The following is a 25,583-nucleotide window of genomic DNA, read 5'->3' on the forward strand; positions in this document are numbered from 1 at the left end:
CCCCCCTTCGCCGCAACTAGATAAAGCCCTCGCACAGAAACGAAGACCCAACACAACCATAAATAAATAAATAAAAATTTTATAACTTTATAAAAAAAAACAAAAAAAGAGGTTTTTACACCCCCAGTGATCCCTAAATAATACATGAGAATCGGTCAAGCTAAAATTTCTTTGACGAAGTATAATTTTTTATAAAGTGTAATATCAAAACAAACGAACACCTTATGATGGAACTGTTCTTGATCTTGACTGGGGTGCTGGACAGAGGAATCTACATAGACAGTAACATAGAACTAAACACACGAACTCACACACACAAGCACAAACGCATGTGCAACTTGTAAGATCTAAGGTCTGTGGACTCTATCCATGTCAATTTTCTGGTTGTGATATTGTATACCATAATTATGCAAGTGGTTACCAGTGAAAGAAACTGGGTGAAGAGTACAGCATTTCTCTGCATTATTTCATACAACTGCATGTGAGTCTACAATTACGTCAAAAAAGTTTTTTTTTAATTAACATTTTCCTTGAAGACGTGGGCTACAGCCTATTTGACTTTGTATCCTCAGCACTTTGTATTATGCTGAACTCATATTAGCTACTTGAATTTGTCACTTAATAGACGTTTGTTGAATGAATAAATGACTGAACTGCAAGGCATTATGTCAACTATAGGCATCATTATTCTTTATAAACGTTGTTATAAACCTCATCACCATAATTTTCTATGTCTGGCTTACATGTGTCTGACATTACTTGAAATACCAAACACCAGTTAGTCAAGGACATGAAGCTGATGGCATAGATGGTGCTCCATTCTGCCACTTCTCACAGACTATGGTGAATTCTCAAGATAATGTTCTTAAGAAACATTGATATGACTTCCTATATCCCAAGAAGATATTGGGATTTTTTTTCTTTTTCTTTTTAACAGTGAGAAAAGAAGTTACAGTCACACAATGATTCTCAGGACAGTCTTGTGAGACAAGTGTTTTCTCCATTTTACAGATGAGGAAACAGAACTGTGATAGAACCGGAACTTGAACTTGAATTTTCTATATCTAAATTCTGTCCTCTGGACTGCAAAATGCTGAACTGCAAAGATTTAATAACAATACTTTATAGCAGCCAATTAAATATGCCAACTGTCGTCACACCTATAACTACTATCTTCTAAAGATTTTATTTTTCAATGCTTTAATTTTCTTAAACAACTGTATACTCAGTTAAGTGCTATGCTCTATCTGTGATGACTATTTGAACCCACAATACCAAAGACGGGACCAAGATAAAATAAAAAGAAAAAAAAAGTAGCTCATTCCCTTAAATGTCTAAGAACAAAGGATAATAATGTTGAAAAGTCAAAATCACTAGCAACTTAGAAAATACTAGATTATTTATATTATTATACCATAGAAAGGATGATTATGATTTAATTGAGACAGGTTTAGAGCCTTCTAATAAGGAGAAACTAACTTATTTCACAGCATGGAAAACTGGAGCTAGATACTAGGTAGAACTTCCTGGCCAATTAGCTTTTGTCATTAATTAACTGTATCAATACATATAATTAATATACATTAATTAATTTGCTATGTCTCAGTTATCTAATAATTAAAATGCGGGTACTAATTAATGCCCACACTATCTAATGCACAGGAATGCTGAGACCCAAAAGAGAAAATAAATACGAAAACCTCTGAAAAGTTTAAAGAGTTATGCAAATCCAAAGTGTTACTATAAATCTGTGGGACAAAATATTTTAATTTTTGGAATAAATCTGAACATAAATCTGCACCCAGTTTTGAAATATAAATCCATGCTTACCTGGGCTTCCCACAAAAAAATTATTCAACTTTGGGGATTTGTTGTGAGTTACATTTGTTTAAACACTTTGATGATGCATTCTGACTTTTACTGATTTTTCACCAACATTAGCTCACACTATCACCCAAAATGAGCTCCTTAACTTCTCAGTACCTGAGATTAAGAGGTGATGCTAGTTGTTTATAGCAAAGTTTTAAATGAATCAGTTCACAAACTTTAGTGAGTATGTACTATGTGAGCATCTACAAACAAATACCGTATGCTAACACATATATATGGAATCTAAAAAAAAAAAAGGTTCTAAGAACCTAGAGGCAGGACAGGAATAAAGACGCAGATGTAGAAAATGGACTTGAGGACACGGGGAGGGGGAAGGGTAAGCTGGGATGAAATGAGAGAGTGGCATGGACATATATCCACTACCAAATGTAAAATAAATAGCTAGTGGGAAGCAGCCACATAGCACAGGGAGATCAGCTTGGTGCTTTGTGACCACCTAGAGGGGTAGGATAGGGAGGGTGGGAGGGAGAAGCAAGAGGGAAGAGATATGGGGATATATGTATGCATATAGCTGATTCACTTTGTTATAAAGCAGAAACTAACACACCATTGCAAAGCAATTATACTCCAATAAAGATGTTTAAAAAAAAAAATGAATCAGTTCACAAACTTTAGTGAGTATCTACTATGTGCCAAGAATGACGTGGGCGCTAAATAATAACGAAGTTTTTCCAAGGAAAATGTGATGCGTTTCAGAGGTCAACATACCATGCTAAGAATGAAGGCTGCATGGAAGTTATGCAAGAAAATAATGAGGTTCGATCCCCCCCCGCCTTCCGCCAATCAGATTCCCCATGGATAACAATTAATCTAACACAGGTCTGGGGGAGAATCAAGCTAGAGATAACTTCTGAAACTGCTTAACTACATTGGACCATCTTAGCCACTCACCACAAGAACAAGACAAGAGGGTGTAGATAAAGCGATTATGACCACTTCTGGGAAAAAAAAAAAAAGTGATTCCTATAACTAGAGGCATATAGTCTTCATGCAAGAACCATGGGAAACGTCTCTCTGGAGTTACATCAACCACGCACGACATTCGTCATAATGGTTCTCAAGTCTCAGCAGCCGCTGGGTCGCACCCTCAGAAACCCAAGTCCCTGCCTCCTCTGTTTGCTGCTAAGGCAAGGCTGTCCTACGACAGCTCATATTTCCATCTTCCAGAAGGCAAACAGACAGGGCAGGATCAGTTCTTGTTCTTATCCGAAGTCCAGGAAGGAATATTGTGGGAAAACAGGAAAAGGGAACAATTAGTGGTGCCCATCTCATAAAGCACTCAGTCATTCTTACCTTGTAGCTAACTAGTTAGATGTATAGGATTTCAAGACTCCTTCTGGAGCATCTATGTCTGCATGTGAACTCCACACTCACATCTAGGCCTACTTGTTTACTGGAAAATCATAAAACTCACAGTAACTGACGGTCAGTTATAGGCATGAATTTTACAGACAAGGAAACTAGGGTCCACAGTGAGAAATAAACTTGAATGGTGGGGCGATCCAAGAAATGGGAAATGGAGTAAGGAGTTTGGTTTCATCATTTCAGAAACCTCTATAGGAGAGATGGAGTGATACCTCTCTTCCATTCCTAAAGAACCAGAGATTCTGGTGACTCAGGGGACTGAGGTTTAGCAAAAATGGATCTCTTGAGAAATGGTGACTCCTGTCCTAGGCTTCCCCCACATGTCCATATTTCTCCCCACTCTCCAAAACTCAGCTGACAGGTTATCAGGCTCTGATAATAACACCGACTGACGTTGGAAGCTTTATTCATTCATCCATCTTTCTATCCATGGAACCTCACAAAGCTGAAGGCCGCATGCTGAGGTCATAGGTAGCAGAGAAATAAGGTGATCTGCGTATCTACCTGCACTGCTGTATCAAATGTGCTGTCAAATTTAAACTAGACGGTCTACTAAAATAGCTGCCGCAAAAAACCCAAATAATGATAGTCAAATGATGGCGTATGATTGGTTAACTATACTGAGTACAGGGGGTTGTTACCCTAGTCGTTTCATTAAATATGAAAGCCAAAGATTTATGTAATGGGTGATAAGGGCAAGAATGCTGTAAAAGTGAGAAAATACGGCAACAGTATGCTGTACATCACCAGTGGGATAACTATTTATCTAAAAAGTTGGCATTCTTAGACTTCCAACAGGCAGCGTATGAAATTCATATATTCAAAGGAGACCTCATAATAACCTGCCGGCTGGTGGTGATGGATATGTTTTTAATCCAAATGGCCACAATCTTCAGTCTGCCTGTCATGGAGGGCCAGGAAAAAATGGAATTTTCCTTTCATAACGCTTGATGTTGAAAGAGGAAAAACCTGGAAGCATGATAAGTGGCTCATTCCAATGGACAAATGGACATGGCGCTGAGAGAATGACTGTGAATAAAAGTCATTGTTCCTGAACTAATGCCATTTTCAGTCGTTACACCAAGAAAACGGAGCAAGGGATGATTTCTGCCTCCTTCCCGTCTGGAAAGCACAAGTTCAAACTGCAACAAAAGTTGGAAAATCTTCAACACCGTGTGGATTCATTTACAAATTACCTCTTGCTGGAAAAAGTCAGGGGGAAGGCTGGTATAATATTTGTCTATTAACTAAAACTTATTGTACAAACACAGCAAGAAGAGTTGATGCTGTAGTGCTTTATTGACTCGAAAGCCTCACCTATGGATTTCCTCCTTTGAGGTTTAAAGGAATTCCTATTTCTCATTTACAGTCTATCAGAAAAGGTATATGACCTGTATTTTTTAATTTATATAAATCCACTCAGTCAATCAGCCTGGGCTGAAATTTAATGGATGTATCAGTCATTGTTGGTCCAGGGAGAGAGAACAGGCAACAGAATCCACCATTCCATCTCTCTTCTTCCATTACCTTCCTCCCCCCACCTTTTTTTTTTTAACCTCACCAGCTCCGATGTCTCCCTTAACTGCAAGCAAGGAGTCTTTCAAAGCTGTTGTTTTTAAAGGGAGAAATTCAAGTAAATATAAACTGATGGAAATACAGGAAGACCCTTTGGCTATTTTGGTTTAAAAAAAAATCTTCATTTTCCCCATCCGTGTTATGGCAATTTTATTACATATTCAGCAAATTTACAGGAACATGATGTTCCCCTGACAAATTAATCACTTTCCAAGCATTTTAACATATAAATAAAATATCACCACAGGAGAGTAAAATCATCAGCTCAACTAGTTGATTTAACCCTTCCTTCAGGAAAACTGACCTGAAATAGATTAAAGACCACCTCCCAGACACACACACACACACACACACACACACACACACAGACACACACACACACACACACACACACACACTCTCATAACTATGAGCTAGGCACTCAGACTACTGCTAACAAGGCTTTTAGGGACTTCTAACTTCAGAAGCCAGATTGCAGTGTTTAAAAGACAGGAGAAACGGAAGACAAAAGGACCTCTTCAAATATCTTTAACCTCACAACAATCGGCTAGAATCGATCTTCTCTCCTCCATAGTTTTATTTCTGCATTTCCTCTAATAATAATCATTAAATACTATATTTTTATAGTCCTATTCTTACCCTGCCATTCTAGGCAGGGAAGAAAAAATGCAAGGGGCTAGGTTTCCGTCTTTACTTTGCTTTCCCCTCTGCTAATTTCAGAAAGTGAATCCAGCAATTATAAGTAGTAGGAGGCTGATAAGGAACCACACGTGCAGGAGAAATAGGTTCAATTCAAGCTTCCCTGACTAATCCTTATTATGACTCATTTCGACTTCAGAATTTGTCGGTTGAGGTAAGAAGCTAATTTGGCTTTGAGAAGTGAAATCTCAGTTTTGTACTTTCCTTCTACTGCTTCTAACAACCCATTATTAACAGCAAAGTAGGAGGGGGCATGAAATATTTATGGAATGCCCACTCTCACCAAGCATTTTTTTTTTTTTTGGCATGCTATTTTATTAGATCATTAAACTTGACATACTTTAAGCAAGAGCATTCATTTCTTTGGCTTCCAAACCCACAGTCTGTACCATTGTATCTTACATCCGAAAATAAAATGCATTATTTTTAAAACCTATACCCAATATGACTCTCAAAGTCTGATCCTGAGATGAACAGTAGGACATTCTGCCAGATCAGGAAATAGGAGCGGAAAGGCCCCGGTAGATTTCTCGGAACTGCTTCATCGCTCCGTGTGCACAGATGATGCGTCTTCTGTTTGCACTCATCAGAAGACCGGCTTCCTCTCTCATCACGGGTTCTCTCACATCAAATACAACCAAGGTTTAATCTATATTTTAAGAAAATAAAGAAATCTGGCATCATGCCTGGGCAAGTTGTGACACCCCAAAACCAAAGATGACCAGGCCATGATGACTGTCTTCAGTGCTTATGTAAATACCATTCTATTTACTAGCTCTGCTTTGGGGAAACCCCAAATGGTCACCTTACCTCCCTACTCATGAGCCTGTAAAAATACTGGTGATTTATTATTACATCCTTCTTCTTCCCTATGAATGGGGTAATGAAGTTTTTTACGGAGGCTATTAAGAAGCAACTGGGATGCTACTATTTGCTACTTATCCCATATAATAACACCATAACTGCTATCAGAGGGCAGTACTTAAAGCAGCTAAGCCTTCCATAACTATAGCTGATTTGACGAAACTGTCAATAGCAAATTTCAGGGATAACCACTAGAAGGAGATTTACTTTTGAAATACATAATGTGTTACACAAAGGCTTTTATTAACATTTATTTATTTTTTGGTTCTAATTAAATCATTAGACTTACCAATTGACTACATAATTACAAAGTCAGCATTCTTAACAAGAAAGTAGTAATAACACTAATTAATTTCCTTCTGGGTAGTTCCTTGACAAATTATGAAATTTCTCTTTTAAATTTCCCGACAAATACTTGGGCACATAAGCTTTCTTTAACAGTTGATGCTCATGTCTTTAAATAACACCTTCAGTGAAGATGCCAATCAAATAAAAATAAAATTAACATCCAGATTATGGATTTTCTGAGAGAAGATGAAAGAATACATCTGTAAAATGCTAAAAAGAGATGTTTAGAGCAAGGACATGTTCATTTACTAAGCTTCCATTGACATTTTATGGAAATAAACATACTCTAAACTCTTCCTATCAAAACAAGTATACATTTTTTCATGATCTTAAGAAAAGTAAGTTATTACATATCCCAGGCAAAGCTGACACAGGTACATGATCTGATGAAATCATATGAATGTAAATTATTCAAAGATAATATAAAGCTGGCCCTGTCCAGATTAGATCAGAGATGTTCTAACACCCGAACCTCAGAATACAAAAGGAGATAAAACAATGCTCAGGAAGCCTCATGCCTTAAGTCTTAAATAAGAACAAAACTTAAAAAACAAACAGCCAGTCAGGGTGAATAAAAGAAATTAAGGTAATATGTAAAAAGCCTGTGTTCTTGTATAGATATTTAAATTTTTTTCTAAAACATTTCATTACTTGGTACATTGATGGAGCCTAAAATATCTATAAGCGTTCCCTGAAGTTGCCAATTAAACACTGTGTCAACTCCTGTTCTTGTAGTTAAACCACTGCCATCACCATGTACATGTTATTTCTAATTAATTCATGTCTCTCTCAACTTTGTCCTTCTTTGCCTGTCAAAAGAGTAGGCATTCAATCATCAGTCAACAGTATCTAAGTAACTCCAGGAGCAATAGATTACTTCCAGGAAAAGATAATTTAAAAAGTTACAAATTCTGGGAAAATATAATCTTGGGGAGGGGGCTTTATTTTTATAATGGTATGATGCAAAGCTGGGGGTGAATGTTGTATTGTTCAGTGTGGGGCTGGGGAGAGAGAGAGCTGGGATGTGAGAGGAAGAACTGTGGCGCAGAAGAAGAAAGATTAGGGGAGAGAACAAACCAGGTATGCTCTAACGCTCCTGAATTTTATTTAATGCCTTTAAATTTTATGGAGTTACTTGGCTTACGACAAATAGCTCATTTTATTTGGCCCTGGAAAATGGATTCAAATGCAGATAAAAAGGAATCATCTCAAATACTTTTTGGAAAGTGACTGGTTATAAATACATTTCCTTGAAATAAAAAGTGTTTTATTTGAACAACTATGAATTGGGCTGATGCTTATATTTTGAATTAGCAGTATGTTTCATTTTCATGCATATTTCGCTCCAAATAGACATTGCTTATTTAAGTGAAGGCTAGAGCTTTACTGGCTCAAAAAACCAGCTCCATTAAATTTACTTTGCAACTGAATTGAGTCAAGTGGGATGGAGTAAAGAAACCCTAAAGAATCTAGTCTATTCTAGAACACAAACACCACATGCCTTTCTGGACAGATACAACCAGGGGAACGATTCACAAACACGTTCTTTTTTTTCATGGCTCTATCATAAGCTTGTCCACTAAAACATAAAGAGGTTAGATGTAATACGTAACACTATCCATGTATCTGTAAGAATCTATACAGTAAAAATGAGGGGAGTGCATAAAAAAATCATAAATTAATTTAAATGAAGCTCCTACCCCCTACCCCCAAATTATATTACCCCCTAAATGATTCTCAGGAAAGAAAACAGGAACAGTTTGTTTCAGTCTCGATACTACTAATGCCATTCATAGTTCTAAACCTTCACTTAGAATTTAGGAATCATTTTCATACAGACTAGCTCTTCCTAGATTTCAATGACAATTTCAGCCTGGTAAATTTATCTTGTTAGATACCAGGAAGTCTTTTAAAACCATTTTGTTAAAACGTTCCTTATTTCAGTATAGATGGTTTATTTAAGTCCAGTTTACAATTTCTTTAAGTATTTGGTTTTTGCATTCATCAGGTAATTCCTAGAGGACATGCCTGTCCATAAGGTTTATCTAGACCCAAAACACACAAAGTCCTACAAAGATTCCTACGATTGAGGGCTTTCATTGCATATTTAGGATATATTAATGGATATGTTGAATTCCATAACAGGGTTTGGTATACAGCAACTAACCAAAATATTTTTGACTGGCCACCTATACAAATAAAACTAACCTAACATTTTTTTCTACTTGTTTTTATCTAGTAGAAAAAAAAAGAACCCAATATGTACAAATCACAATTCACTAAAAAGTCAAATGCATTATCCCCGCCTGCCCCCCGCCCCCCGCCACGAACAAAATCAACAGTTTCAGAAAGGACACAGAGTTGTTTTATTTCTGTTAAATCAATGCCTAAAAATATTACATTTCATCAGTTTCACTTATCCTGAAAAGTCCCCAAAGGTTCCCTACCCGAAGCTGGCCATATTTTCAGTGCAAAACAGGCTGCGCACTGCTAATCTAAATCTAGATAAAACTCATGGGTTTGTCATCTGCACGATGATCTATACATCTCTATGTCTATGCAAATCAAATGCTTTTCTGCGTTCCTTTGAGCATTCCAAAGCACCCAGGGCTAAGGGAGCTTGAGGCTCTCGCAGATTCTTCCCCTGCTCCTCCTCTCCTTTCCCTCTGTGGATTTACACTAGCTACCTAAATAATTCACACTGCCTGCTTTTCAGCCCGAATGTTCCTCGGAAGAGGCCTACAATGAGCTACTGCAGTCACCAGACGGACCCATGGATGCAGCAGGTGAGGCAGTTGGCAGGACGCCCTGTCTGATGCTGCTTGCTTCGGCACGGGCCGCCTTTCTCTCCAGGTACATTATCATCATCTGAACACTGAGCGCGAGTGCAGTTTGGGGGTGGGGTGGAAGTGGGGCACTGGCAAACCCTCTACAAGCATTCCTAGAGGAACCGTAAATTACCAGCTGCCCTCCTCCTCCCTGCCCTCCCACCTCCAGCAACCCCGGATTCTTTACGCTGTTGCTTTGTTAGTGGGTTTTTGAAGACTATGGTGAAGGTTTCACAGTGCCTTTTGGCCCTATGCATAAAGAAGGATGCATCCGTTTGAAAATTCCACCTCGGCTTAATAGAAAGTGAAGAAAAGAGGATTCAAGGGGATGGATACCGGAAAAGTCAGGAGAACTAGGAGAGAGAAATGTAGTCTCATAGATACTTTGCAAAAAACACAAATGAAGGGAAAACACAGGTGAGATGATTCAGCTCATGTCTGCAATGCATTTGTATCAAGGTAAGCTGCCCTTTGCATCTAGTGAGTGGAGAGAAAAACTGTATTTTTCTAGCTTTTCAGTGTTGCAGAAAATATCAGCTGTGCCCAAGTTTGAGACAGTTCTTTGTCTCATATTTCTAGTGTCATTTCCAAAAAGCGCAGCATTTCCCTTCCAAAGTTCGTAATTCTATAGGACTGGAAGACAAAAATTGCCATGCATATCACTTGAAATTGGAAGTTTGCAACCTCATGGTGCCAAGCTATCATGAGACGATCACTCGGTAACACGTCGTATAAATTTTAATTGAGTATAAACACTTGACAAAAATTCTCCTGAGTTATTTCTGGCATATTCAGATTGGTAATGGTACCATGACACCATGATTTTAATCTTTCTATAAACTTAACTGATGCCAATATAAATCTTATTACCTAACTTCACTAATCATCTAATTATAAACATCCAAAACTGCGACAGAGAATCATTTTAATGACCTGAAGCAAACCAAGCTGTATCTTCCAAAAAATAAATAAATAAAACACTTGAATAAAATGCATTCACTGAAAAGAGGCTGCAAAGACAGAAAACTGCTTTGAATTCCATCATCGAGTCCTCAGGCAAATTGAAATCCCAGGCTTTGGGGAACAGCACTGGATAGTTTTGCAGGACTGTTGGACAAAGACAGTAGCTGTGAGATTATCTCGAGATTAAGGGCAAGGTTTCCTTAGAAAAATTACCTTTTAATAGTCATTTACTTTGATTAGAATGAATTTACTAATGCACACCTTTCCCTCAAAGTCTAACTACACAAACCTTCTAGAGTTCAGATACATCCCCCTTCCTTTTCCTATGACCTCGGAAATATCTTTTCTTACCTGATCTTTTAAAGCATTTTCCCCCTTTCATTTCCAGTCTAAGAAACAAACCACACACAAGTCATTTAGAGCATTTTAAGATGTAATGGCAACTTTCGGGATCAAATCTTCAAAGGCTTCACAAGGAAGCAGGCAGGACCAGACTTGACTGCTCTAAGACCCCCAATCACACTTTTGCAATATTTAGGATCTAAATGTACCACTTCTAATTGTGTTCTTGGGGGCTAACTTCCTGTCAGCTCTAGAAGGCCCAAATCAGAAAATCAGAAAATCAGAATGGAAGCTCCACCTTGCTTAAGTTTTATGTAAAACCTCTGCTACCTAAATTCCTGAAATCATTTTCTGAAGATAGGCCCAAGTATAAATTGAAAACTTAAGTATATAAAGTCCCATTTTAGAGTGTTTTTTTAATGCACTCAAGATCATTTTATATTTTTATCATTTATTTCAGGATCTTCGTGCCCAGGACAGGGCCTGCACATAGTCAAATATTTTGGAATGAATGATCAAGAAAATGCAGTTTAATGCACTAAATATTGATTACTTTAATGATTTAAAAAATTGCAAAGGAATGCATGTAATCATTTTGATGCAACGTGAGAAGTTACTATAAGTAATCAATTGGATGCCAGAGAGTTGGTTATAAAAAATTCACTTCAAAAATCAATTTTAAACTGGTATCTTCTAAACTTGACTTCATTAACTCTCATTAAGCTATTTGCCTACAACCTAATTAATGTACATAACCAAAGGTACCTAATAATACTAAACAGAAGGGACTGGACATTTCTTAGAAACACATTAAAAGGCAAATGGTAATAAGTTAACAGATAGTAACTGTAAAATTAAATATAATATTTAGCATTTATATATTTTATAATGATGTAGATGTGTGTTCAGATTGCCACAGTTAAACTGGCAGGCAAGATTACTTCTAAAATAAAAGTAGTAGCAAAGTCTCAGCTAAAAAATAACTGCCATTTAAAAAATTAAAGAAGAGTAAGTATAGCAAAGGGTGAAGGAATGAGTGGTTAATTACAGTTTAAACCCTGGATATAAAAGACAATACGTAATGTATGGTATAAGATGCTGCTGAAAATGAATGATAATTAAAATTTTGATTTCTGACATTGCAAAATTATTCTTTTAGAAAGTCTATATGATATTCTCAAACAGAACCACCTTATATAAATATCTATATTTGAATATACTTTTAGAGTATCAGAAATTAGTGTCATACTATTATATACATATGCAAAAAACTCTACATTTGCTTTGCCTGTGTTTAAAGAAGAGTTAGTATCTGTGTGTGTCTGTATTTGTGTGTATGTGTGTGTGTGTGTCTGTGTGTGTGTGTGTAATACAATTTCTGTAACTGATTTAATTGTTATTTCCTTTATTTCAGATGCCTTTCTGGATGTGACTATCTTAAAGTTGCAAAATGCAAGTTAGTCTAAACCTAATAGAGAAAGCATAGATATCTAAATTTTAGCCTGATATACAGTATATACTAGAATTAGCATAATTTAAAGAAAAACATATATTTATAGGCGACCTTTCTCTTTCCTAAACGAAATATCGATAATGTGATTCAAATGCCATAAATTCAATGCAATGCCCAACTGGTTAAATTCATGCAGTCCCCTATGTTAACTATGATCTTTTTTTTGGCCAGCTTTCTTGCCACTATGTAGGTAGTGCTGACTGAAAAAAAAAAAAAAAATTGGGGGCGTCGTGGTTATAATCTCTAATGAAATTACTTATTTATTTGTGGGTTACCTACCTAGGTGAAAGTATACATTCAGTCACATAATTCAACACAAAAAATCTTAGAATAAACCAACCAACAATATTCTTAAGAGGTGGGAAATACAGCACCCTGAATGACTATTGACTTTAAATTTGAAGTCAAGACAGTATGTTTGCAAAATTCACCTGTAATCCTGGTTCAAGATTTCCCCAGACCACTTTTGCTCTGCTTTGTTTTTCCTCTCTGAAAGTCTGAGAAGAAGTGTCGACATAAGTTTTGCGTTTACAGTTTAAAAACAGAGAGAGCGAGAGAGAGAGAGAGAGAGCGAGCGAGAGAGAGCGAGCGAGAGAGAGAGAGAGAGAGAGAGAGAGAGAGAGAAAGAGAGAGAGAGAGAGAATGAGCACAGATCCCTAGCACGCCTCCTGGGCACCTAAACAGAAGTATTTGCATAGCCCTTGAACACTGTTTAGCAAACAAAGAGTGGACAGGACCAGAGTGGCTTCTATCTTCCAGTCCTGCCGTCCTTTTTCAAAGCAAGGCAGGGGTTCTGTTTTTAGTCCACACTCTGGTTCAGCGTTAATCCTGTTTTATGTTGTTCACACCTGCCGCTGACTAGCAGCCTGCTGATGGGTCGGGGCTCACGCTGCTCAGACAAATCCCACTAAACTGAGAAGCCGGACAAAAGCTACCGGACAGAGCTGGAAACAAAGCCTGATCAGGGTCATGAATACAGGAGAAGCAGACCCCACCAAAATCTCTCCTCTCATTTGCAGACAAGCCTCCAATGTCCCAAATTTCCCACCCAACAGTAAATGCAACCAACTGGTCTTTTTTGAAAGCCTGAACCCCATTGGCTTATTTATATTCCTTGGCTTTTTATGTCTTTTGGTAAAATGAATGCCAATATAGTAAAAAAAAAAAAAAAAAAAAAAAAAAAAAAAGAAAGGAAAAAGGAAAAAATAAAAAAAGGTTGCTAGAATCAGATGTACATGCTAGCCACTCTTTGTGTCCTTACCAAAAGAATCTGTATTTGAAACAAACCTCATTATTAATTTAAAATATCCTATAGCTCACCTCTCTAGTCATAGAATTCTACATCCAAAATGAACAGAGATAGAAAATATATATTCTGCCATCAGTGGCCACCGGGTGACCAAGACAGTGACTTGTATGCTAAGACGGCTCTGCCCCCTCCCCATCCTGCACTGCATGTGCCTAATAGCACACATCAAAAGTAATGAATTCTTTTTTGATCTTAGTACCAGCGATAAATCAAATTCAGTGACACAGACAGGGGGGAAATGCACCACTAAGGGAAAACTCCAAGACTGACAGTGGGACCAGTCGGAGGCATTCGCTCCATCAAGTTCCAGTAAATGATTCCCACCCTCCCTCTCTCGGAAACAAGATGTAAGCTGTCATATGCTTACCCAGAGCGAGAAAAACTTACCCGGTCCTGATGCGACCCTAAGTCAAGATGAACTTTCTGCTGACATTTCCAGCGGTGGCCCCGGAGCCCCTCCCTCCCACCTAAAGAGTCAATTTCCTTCCTTTCTGGGAGCCGGATTCTTCCCGCTGGTGGGCACCAAGAGCTCCTACTGGCCAGCACAGCGTGGCTCCAAGAGGAGCTGCACATCTGGGGGGTCAAATGAAGACTCTGGGATCCTTTTATTACATCTCCTGAAGCACCTTTCCTGCCTGCACACAGCCAATAAAGCATCATGGGCTCCACTGCCGACACTCGGGGAGCTGCACATCTGCCTATCCCACAACGGTGCATAAATTTAATGGAGCACAGTTTTAATACTTCTCTGGGGGGGAAGCACGCAAAGCGCTAACTAGCCAACTAACGTTCTGTTAATGAATGGATGTGGGGATGCCATAGTTGAGGTGTTGGCATCTTCTTCCCAAATCGCTTTCCAACTATTTACCCTGAGCAACGTGCTGTTTTGGAGGGTCAGTCCTCGCGAAGCCCAGCTCACTTGTGTGTGCCATACTCTTCCTCGGCAGGTGAGAAATTTACAGGGCTGCTCAGAATCAGCTTGGCTACCACAGGTGAGAAGCCAGATAAACGCACACTTTTTCAGTGTGTGTAAGACTGTGTTCTTGGGAACTCTCTACTGGCGTTAAAGAAGAGAGTCGTCGTCAAAAAATGATACTGTAATATACTTGCTGTGATTGCAGACAGAATTCATGTGTCTTTCATGATCGGACACAGCCCATCCTAAAATTAAAAATATAGTTTTTGCTTTCGATTTGTTTATGGGATATGGACAGTATAGGAATAAATTCAATTATTATGTGGAATCACACAAAATTGCTGATATTTGCCCATTCCTTGACCTAGAAAAATGGCCATTTCATGGGGTTCAGCCTAATTTAATTAGAATCCTAGTATCTCACTTTCATGCAAAAAAAGCCTGAAGTTTTGTCGGGGAATTTCATAACTCCAAACTTGACTTTCCTCCTCATGTTCCCTCAGAAAGCCACCTCAGATTCATTTTGGGTTTTTTTAAACCCACTATCAAAATGAGAAAATTTATCCAAGTATATTTCAAGACTTGAGCCTGTTAAGATTTGGGGTACACAAGCCCTAGCTGTCAAAATTTCACTGAAAATCAAGTTTTGCACGTTAGACCATCCACTCATTCAATGGAGTGTTCACTCTAAGGCTTGCCTTTTTGAGAAGCAACTTGGTAATCCCATATGACAAAAGAGTAAATGCTTCATCCCAAGGGCCAAGACTACACATTGATGGAATAGGATGGAAAATCTCATCCTTGAGGTCCTTCGCTAAAGGACTTGAATCATGGATGATCTTTTCTTCCCCCAGCGACTTTGTAAGTTTGCTCAGGACAGAAAGATTTCAGTGTATCAGCAGCAGTAGCAGCTCTCAGATCAGAGGATATTTAATGTTTTGCATGTAGTATTGGCGATGCGATGAATACCCTCCGATAAGACGGGGAAAAAGGGAGCCTCGGCTGTGCAATTGATCAAGGTGTGCTACCTGCCGCGGCCTCCCAGTGCAGCTCCTAAGTTTGCCCACTTCTGAAGAAAGTGAAGACCACCTTAGTTGGAGGATAGTGCTTTCCTCGGGCAGGAATTTTCATTTCAGTTTGAATCTTAAACCATTACATTGCCAGTGATGCATTTTTATGTTGACAATTGACATCTTCGTAAAAGAATGAAACCTTCTGAGCGACGGCTCAAAAGCATGAAGGTTGCCTGCAGTAAGTACTTAAATTATTTTACATCTAAATGGAGCCCAGTTGTTTTGAGTTAAAATTTAATAAACCTTAAATAGATGACCTTTCTTGCACAGAAAGGCCCAGAGTTGCAAAAACGAACTTTCCATTGAAATATAGTTTAAGGAACTAGTGCTGAACAAAGGGCTAGTTAAAGCTGAATGCTTTGTCAATTTATCAGCTTGTGAACATTCTGTTCCTGGATTCCCCACCGCTGCTGGATGTATAGAACGGTGGTGCCTTGCTTAATCGAATACTATTGATTCGAGTGTGTCACAGTGATCTCATGGAGAGTAATCAATAGTAATCCAAAATCAATCAATCTGCTCTTGCACTATCATTTATCAAATCTGAATACACCAAATTATTTGTAGGCATCAAATTACAAAGAAGAGAAAAGGGGAAAGCCAGGGAAAGTTCATGGTTTATACTGAAGCGCAAAACCAGTATCTCTCTTTTTTAAGGGGAGGTGCTTTAAAATGGACAACTATTTGGCCAAATGCATTTATCTTCTCATTAACCTATCCTAAATTTACACTGAATCTCATTCCATTTCTGGGGAAAAAAAGTAAGATTTCTTGTATAGGAGTTGGCTGCTTCAGCACAAGTGATAGAAACGTAAAGATGCCCCAACTTACATAGTAGGTCACACCAGCATTTTCCAAGTCTGATAAGCTAAGTTTCAAATGCCTGTCACCCATCTGCTGGTAAACAAGGAGACTCGATTGGCACAGGACATAACTGCATCTTCGAACATCAGAAATGATGGTTAATGGAATTGGAGTGGAAAAAGAAATACTTAATTTCTCCAGAGAACGTACACATAGATGCACCTGCTTATCAGAGAAGCTGCTGTTGACGCTGAGGGTTCCTTTATCAACAGATTCACCTGTAATTTCGTCCAGGTAATAAATCCTTCTATTCATTATAGCACACTCAAAAGCACCCCTACTATTTAACTTGAAGGAAAAAAGGCACAGAGTGTCTAAAACATTTACTTTCGCTAATGTGAAAGTGTTGGCATTTTACTTCATTCCCGATAAGCTGGTGCCAGTAGAAGTGATTATCCTTTTCTTATTCAAAGCCTATCAGCATTTCGAAAAGCTCTCTCCATCTTATCAGGTGTATGAACAGCACAGTTACTGAAAACAGTTTCTACGGCTCCTCTCTCTTTCTGCCAAGCTATCTGATAAACCCCCAACTAACTAACTGTATTTACACACAATCAAACAGAAGTTGTATCTTCCGCGCGCTGTGGCCAGATTCCAGTTTGCCATAGGTTTTTCTGCTGTGACATTAACTTAACAAAAATGTCAGTAGCAGTACCCCAAACTGACAACAATCAAGAAAACACTATAAAAGCACTCAACTAGAATGCACGACAAACAGAGACGAAAGAAAAACAAATATGAAAAGTTGAAGGCAATCTCTTTGGAATTCCGGGTGGGTTGGGGGAATAAAGTGTACTGTGTATGCAAATCGGCATGAATATCATGCACTTACCTTTCACTAAAGTAAATGATCCTTTAGCAAAACAGATGAATAGAAAAACAGCAATTTTAAAAGAAAACGCTGCTGGGATGGAGGGGGTTCAGGAAAGTTTTTAAGAACTGAACGGGCACTTCCTCATATTTCAGGTTATTTCAGTGTGGGGCAGAGAGGTTCTATAACGTAAGCAAAGTAAGACAACAGACAGTATCATCGAACTTACCCCATACACTGAAGACAAGACAGAAAGCAAGGCTGTAACATATGGTGACCACATTCTCAGGATAGATTTTCCAATCATTAAAACCCTCATAAATGCTCTAGACATTAAAGGTTTGTTCACTATAAGGAAATTAAAAAATACAAAAATACAATTTGAGTGTTCAACCTCATCATTTTTCTCATTCTTCAGATTTAACCAACTGAACAGTTCCATATAAAGGTATGAAAAAAGAATCACCCTCCAGACTAACATAAGTGGATGATCTGCTCTCCATTTCTATCTGGTACAAAATGCTTACCCTAGTTCATGGTTCATACAAATTGAGAGACATCCCTAATCGTTTCTGGGTAGCTCTTTGGAGCATGAAAGACAACAGTGATATTTCTAGAACATAAGAGAAATATGAACTTTACTTCAACAACTGAATAATAAATTCCTGACCCTAGGAAATAATCTCTGCTTGGGCTTCTGTGCATAAATTGCACATTTGTTCCTCACCTCCCTTTGCTGAATGGCTAAGAGAGAACAGAAAAAGGCAGCCACACGCTCCCACCTGAGCCCAACTCCTGATTCTGTCTAGACTCCAAGAACAGAATGAGCCTTTCCTTAGATGAGGAGGGCAATAAGATGAATTAGGCAAGTGTGCAGTTCAGTACAATTCAGCTGATGGTTGCCTTTCCATCTGTGACACTATGATCCCATGACTGATGAGGCAGGTCTCATTTAAGTCTGTGGATAAAAGGGATGCTTCTGTCATTTCATAGGACCCAGAACCAACTGTATACAATCACTTTCTCATATACATCTTTCCCTTTCTTTGGCCATGAATAGTTGGTTATGGGTATGATATTCTTCCTCAAAATATCTGATCTGTTTTAATAGATTAATGGCTGTGAAGAAAGCATTGTTAGAGTATTCTTTCATTTATGGAAAAATGAATACAATTTAACATGGCCATCTTACGTTTTTGGAGAAGTGAAAGTACTACAATAATTTGGAATTACGGAGGGCAAAGGGCCATTGATTGAACAACCTCACATTTGAATTTTTCTCTTAAGTACCTTAGTCTCTATAATTTTTTATATGACTCACTATTTTTGCTCACTCTGAACATAATTTTAGATATTCTTTTCAAAGCAAAAGAAATTCTTATAAGTATGAACTGTAACAACATTTTAGCTGCCTTGAAAAGGACACCTTTTCAAACATTTTTACTCATATTGTATTAAAAAGAAAGTAAATGTTATTTATTTAACGAGTCCTTTGTTTAAATTCTCAAAAGCATTTTCAATGAGTCAAATCTTCCTAGAGCAGATGAAAAAGGAATTATCCCATACAAAGATACCATCCTGATCATGGAAGAGAAAAAAAGAATTCAGTACGCTTCTGCCTATTTTCTGTGCCTAAGTTCTTGATTTACTTTTTGAAATTTCTTTTTTTTTTTTTTTTTGCCTATTGAATAAGCCAGATAAAAAGAAAGAACAAGATTTTTTTTTTTTCTTTCTCAGAACATGTATGCAAAGTGCAACAAAGAAGAAATGTCCCTTGTTTCCAGCGGACTGGCAAGGTTGCTGTTTCTGACTCTCCACTTGTTAAAGTCTTTATATACATCACACGTAAGAGCAACCGAGGCTCCCCACTTCAGACTTTTTAAAAAAGTAAATCCCATTATTATCCCATTACTTCCAAGACAGTAAAAAGATGTGAACAAGCTTCAGTTATACTCTTTTTTTTTTTTTTTTTTAACAAAACTCATTATCGTCTACGCTTTCTGTATTCCCACAGTTAGAGTTTTAAAGAGAAGTAAGCAAACACGCTGGTTTTCACTGCACTTCTACTAGCCATCAATCTCTAATACAATATGAGAATTTATTGGGTAGCTTCCCTTTTATTTAGTACCATCTTAAGCAACTGTTTGCGGAGGTGTACGAGGAAGCAAAGTTAAATTGATATGTCTGTGATATGCCTGACAGCCCTTAGTATGGCTAATATTAATTTGTTTTCTTTGGCTAGGTAACTGCTGCCAAAGCATATTATACGTAATGTGTACTTCCAATCAAAATGATGAAAAGTATATACGCAATTTTGTTTCGCTCAAAGCAAGAGGAGAAGGCACAGAGGAATGTATATGACAGAGACTGCCTTTGATAATCAAAATATAAATTTGCTTCCAAGTTCATTTTTTACAATGTAATCTGATCTTAGGTAGGCTCTCCATGAGTTGAACACTTTAAACAACTCTTTTAATAGATTTTAAATGCCAAAAGCCAGTGTTTTTATTTATTATATTGTGTGAAAGAATTCCATATAGCCAGAGGCTGCATTTCTAATGGCTAGTGTTGCATGCTATGTATTAATATTCAAATGCACATATAGATCTATGCCAGTATATTGAAATGGACTTTAATTGGCCAGTGAGAAGCCAATTTATTCAAAACTGTACTTTTTCTTTTATTGCTTTGCCTTAGTGAGTTATCTTCCGAATATACATGCATTGCCATCAATTAGAATGGCAAAATATTTGAAAAATCAAAACATAAAAAGCAAGTTCCCTCCAAACATTCAAAAAATTTTTTTGAAAATTAAAAAGGGGGATGCAATAGTACACATACACAGCACACACACAATCTAAACCTTCTCAATCTGATGGTTTTGTATAATTGATTAGAAAATACATTTGGAAAGTACTGAGAAATAGTGTCCAAATCAGAGAAAAAGAAACATCTGGCACTTCTGTAAAGAAAAACATAGAGAGGAAGGATGTGCTTGTTATAATTGAAGAGAAATTATTCTTATTAGCTAGGTTTCCCAGACTTCGAAAGTATAAGTCTAAAATGAACTTGAAACAAGAATAAGATGCCAGGTAAATCCTTCAAAAGGCAGAAGGCTGTCACTTGACACCCTCAGATAATAAAGGAGCTAACTTTCAGCAGACGGATTGGCATAAAGAAACAGCAGGATTTTTTTAAAAACGAGAAACATTAAATTTGTTCAAGTACTCTACAAACAAATAAAGGTAGGAAATGAATCTAGGAATTTAAACAAAATATGAATTAGAGCAAGAATTTGAATAGAAAGAGCATCTGGATAAGTGGTTTCTCTCAACACTCATTCAGATTTACTAAGCAAAATCACAGACCTTTAAACTTACCTCTTAGAATAAAATTCAGAAATTCAGAAATCTATGATGTACTTTATATGGATATAATACTTATTAATTTTCTTTATGTGCTTTTAGCAAACACAAAAAGAAAATGACATTTACGTAGTGAGGATAAGTGAAATTTATATTTTGCATTTATTTAAAAGCTATCATGTTTACATTTAGATATATTTGTCAGGCGCAACTGTATAAGAAAACAGTGTAGCCAAGAGCTAATTCAAAACTGTTTCTTGGATATGGGCCCAAACCATTAAATTATATATTTAGTACTAGTGGCTTATTTCCTATTTTAAAAATTATTTATGATTTCTAGATATTGAATTTTAAAATGATAATAATTAACAATTTATAAAATCAGAAACAAATTAATGTATTAGGTGACCTGTTACCTGTCTGTTACATAGTAGTTAAACCAATTTAGTTGAAAATCAGACTTGGTAAATACCTGAAATACTAATTCCAGGTTAAAATTATGCCTGGCAAATTTAACTGGACACTAACTGATTAGAAAAATACTTGAGATCCACTTTATTATATAAATATACATGATCACTCTCGCAGCATACCTATATTCTACATACCTACCTCTTCCCGTGTATATATATGTATTTCACATGCATACTATACATGCACACAAAGGCACACACGTGTGTGTGGTATATTCTACTGACTGCTTTGGATTTTAAAGTAGCGTATGTGTATCTTTATTTATAATGGTATAGACCATGGGCATCCGTATACACATGGCTATGAAAACAATAATCAACAGCAAAACACACAAAATGCAGTAAGAAAAAATGTCAAGCGGCAGAGATGCTGGATGTCATCCCTGGACTATCAAATACACACATAAGTATGATTGGAGAAAGAGAACCTAAATATTTCACTGTCAGAGAATGTAGAAAACAGCAATTCATTTCTATCTCATGTGCTTTAGGACAATGACAATTTAATACAAGGCCAGTGGATGTAAAAGAGATAAAAACTGAACAAACTGGGCCAGGGTTATCAAAGATTTTCTCCAGAGAGCTGACTAGGGCCGGAGCTCATATGCACTTATACCAGATCAACACTGTATTGTTTCTTTCTTCCATGAATTTGCTATGAAGCAAAATTCAGAGCATAGCTTATCTGCTGCAATGACTTTAAAGTTCTAGTGAGATGCTGTCCTCTTATTTCAAAATGCTTGATAGGTGATTCTCAAAAGTTTATTTGATATTAATTGGTGTCATAGAAATCACGGCTATCAATTGCCACTTGTATGACAAAGTATCGACCATAAGCACAGATTTTAATTTATTTTATGAAATAATATAAGCAAAACATTGAGTGCTGAAGAGCACTTTAGAAGTCAAACAAAGAAATACTTTGTTTAGTCACTAGGCTAAAACAAATGTTGAGGAATTTTTCACAAGTGATACAGACTTGAGGTTCGGCATTATGCCTACCTTCCCAAGGAACGGCCTCTTCTTTGTCTGCAGTTCTTGCAAGAGTGAGGTATTGTGAAAATATTGTTAAACAGACTCATAGAGAAGTTACCTGCCCCCTTTGATGAATAGCACCACGGACCTAAAATTAATTGCAAAAGTATGGCCCCGGCTAATGAGATGGTCCTTATCTTTTTTCAGCACAAGAAGCACAAGTATATTTCTGCTGGCTCGATATTTTACAAAAATGCCTAAAGTATTCTTAACTCAGTAGAAATCTGATTAAAAGACTTCAAAGGCACAAAATAACATAAATTCTGAGATCTGGAAAATTTGAAGTTAAAACTAATTTCCTGCATTATTTTCCTTTTAAACCTTTATTTTCTTTTTTGCTTTGAAAAGAAGAACAGCAAAAAAATCTTTTCTCTGGCTTCTATTAGCATTTTTTTTAAAGCTGAATTACAATACCATTCCTTATAAGATGGCCAATATACATCCCAGGTCAGATTAAATCAAATAAATATATCAAAGGCCATCAATTTAGAATTTAAAAAAAGAAAAAAGAACAATGATACCGTATTGGGGGGAAAACACTGGAAAAATGATCATCCATGCAAGAGAATTAATGGATATTCACAAGGGCTTTGCTAATAACATGGGTTAATTACCGCTGCAACACACTAGGCTCAGTAAATAAAGCAGCAGTGCCATAAACACATGAAGATGAGAAACCCATCACTATAAGAACCAGCCAACATCATCACCCTTGCCTCTGACCAGGGAATGGGAAGCTGTTTTCCAGCCCTTTCTGTAAAAGGAGGATTTCTAAACTTACCACCCAATCTGTACAGGGTAATACATAAATACACTGACACAAAGGGCTAGTGAAGCATGGGGGTGCCCAGCACTTACTCACCACTCCCATCCAACATTGATTCCATTAACTCAGAACACTTTTTTTGCTTACTCCAAGGAGAAAAATCATACGTTACATAATCCACACTGTCTGGCTATTTTGACTATATATAGTTTGGGATATGTACAGTAGTTATTTAATTTTTAGAGAAATAGAATTAATCTATTCACTTTAGTGATGTGATGGGCAAGGTTACGAGACTCTACAGCTTAGGAACACTCTCCCCTAAGTGCAGCTGGTTGTCACTTCCAGCAATTCACAAAGAAATCATCTGAAAACCCCTACCTTTAAGGCTGCAGGTGTTTTCAACAGATTTACAGAGAAGAAACAGGAAGGAAAAGTAATATGAGCTCCAAGTCTGGAGTTTAAGGATTCCTTCTTAGAAAAATAAACTTAAAAGACTCTGTTCATAGTTCTCAAATAAAATCACATCTAAAGTGACGTAGGCAAGCTCCCATCTTTTTAAAAAAATCGCATCCACTCTGGTTTAGGCTTTTTGTCGTTGTTGTCATTGCATACATTTTTCCTTCCTGCCTATTTTTATCCCATGTATTTTGACATGATAGTATCACTTTTGGATAGTTGTATTTCAATTTACTTTTAGCTTTTAGCAGGGAGAGATGAGGCAGAGAAAAGAAGCAAAACCCTGAGAAAGAAAGAGCAAACCTTACAAAATAAAACTTGCATAGCTCCAAACAGGAATCTTAAAACACAAATCTGTTTAATTTTGCATGTCTGGCTTTCCACGATCAGGCTGAAATTTACTGAACTGTTCCCTCCTCGCCTTGCCTGTTTTGGAGTGTTTCAATTGCCTTTCCTTCTTCCAGCAGCTGTGACAACTGTTAAAACAGTCAGTAAAATTAAGTCCGCTCTATAATCCTGTAGTCAATGTTACATTTTAATCAGAGGTTGAAAGGGAAGCATGTGACAAGCACACTCATTTAGAATGATTAGACTGACACATATGTCAAAATGAGCAGATATACTATTTTCATCTATTTATGCTATCAGTTATTACTGCTATTAAATGTGAAACAAGCTTTCAAGTATTATTCTCTTGAATGTGCTAGCACATTTCCTAAAATAAAAAATACATAGTTATAGGTTAACATTTTAGGCTCTCCTAATGGTGGTCAATAAATTGCACGAATCTTTTTAACAGCTTCCAAAGCAGAAATTGTCCAATATTCTCCTCTGAAACTGCATAACTCTGGTTTCATTTCAATGTATACTCACACGTGATGGGGTTTAACCCAGCACATTTACTATGAATATTAATAGCATGTATAAATTCTGTGGTTTATTAATTGAGACAGAGAGGCAGATGCGTTACTAAGCATGAGATCTTTCTGTCTGTCCGGTGAACCACGTAACCATCAGAACTGCATCCAAACAATAAATCTGTATTTTTTAAAGATGACTTTTAATTGAGCCAAAAAGAAAGCTAGTTTGAATCTTGCGCCAAAGCCAAAAGGACATGTGTCCTGATTTCATTTAAATGCGTCTGCTTTAAGAGGCTTATCTAAACTAATTATTCAAATTAGCTATAAGAAGTTAAATTCAAGGAAACTACAAAGAAGCCTGGGGGTGGGGGTGGGGGGGGTTAAAGTTTGTTTTGTTTGTTTATTTATGAGAGAAAGTTCCAAATTGGGTGAGCTTGGATAATGCATTCTTCCTGACATGAAGACATATGAAATTCTCCAGTGGGACAGCCTCCGGCGCGCTCACCTTCAAACTTCACTTGAGTGGGCAGTCCTACCTTTGTTTATTTTTCATTTTTATTTTCACACAATTTAAGGTTGTTTCTTCCTTGGAGTGTTTTCTACTGACGCAAGCACTGCCTTCCAACCTTTCAGTTCTTCCTAAATCCATCCCTCGGCTAATATCCCTTGCGTGAGTGTGTATGTGTGCAAGCATGCACACATACACGTGCACACACACTCACACTCACACGCACGAGGAGCCACTGAGACTGCAAGTCACTTTTCATCTCTTGCTTAATTACAAACCAAGGCAATATGCAGTCACTAAGGACCGCTAGTGGACATCTACCTATAATGCACGACCTTCTCCTCTGGAGAGTTTTATATTTTCTTCACAGTCTACAGAGAGAAACGTTTGCCAAGAGCACTCTTTTCAGAATTATAACAGTTGGTATTACTGTAATGGGAAAGCAAAGCCATACAACTGACTCAACAGAAAGAGGAACCAGTGACAGCTCCCGTGATAAACTAATATTTCAACGGTGGGTTGAAATTAAGTTTATGACCCACTCATTTACACAAGAATGCCTAATTTACTCCTTTTACCCCCTACTCCCATGTCCCCCACCTTGAGCGATCCAAATATGTATATTTCCATGTGCATAAAGATATTAATAAGTACCAATTAAACTGCATCTAAGGACAAAAGTACTTTTCTGCATTTTCTGGACACGATACGTGAAACAAATCCACAGTCTCAGCATTGTCTATTCAAGGGGAAATTT

General features: G+C 37.3%; 1 protein-coding gene and 2 long non-coding RNA genes across 9 annotated transcripts in view; 2 read left to right on the forward strand and 1 right to left on the reverse strand.

Moving 5' to 3' along the window:
- Nucleotides 1-25,583, forward strand: part of LOC309644699 — an 887,681-nt gene that overhangs the window by 359,415 nt on the left and 502,683 nt on the right. The window lies entirely within an intron of this gene.
- ESRRG (estrogen related receptor gamma) overlaps nucleotides 1-25,583 on the reverse strand; it is a 619,726-nt gene that overhangs the window by 185,095 nt on the left and 409,048 nt on the right. The window lies entirely within an intron of this gene.
- On the forward strand, nucleotides 2,382-19,328 carry LOC309644640. Its single transcript, XR_014254532.1, has 2 exons — nucleotides 2,382-12,920; nucleotides 12,997-19,328. It is a non-coding gene; the product is annotated as an uncharacterized lncRNA (long non-coding RNA).

Source organism: Balaenoptera physalus (genome assembly GCF_965194825.1).
Source record: "Balaenoptera physalus genome assembly, chromosome: 1".
NCBI classification, from domain to species: Eukaryota; Metazoa; Chordata; class Mammalia; order Artiodactyla; family Balaenopteridae; genus Balaenoptera; species Balaenoptera physalus.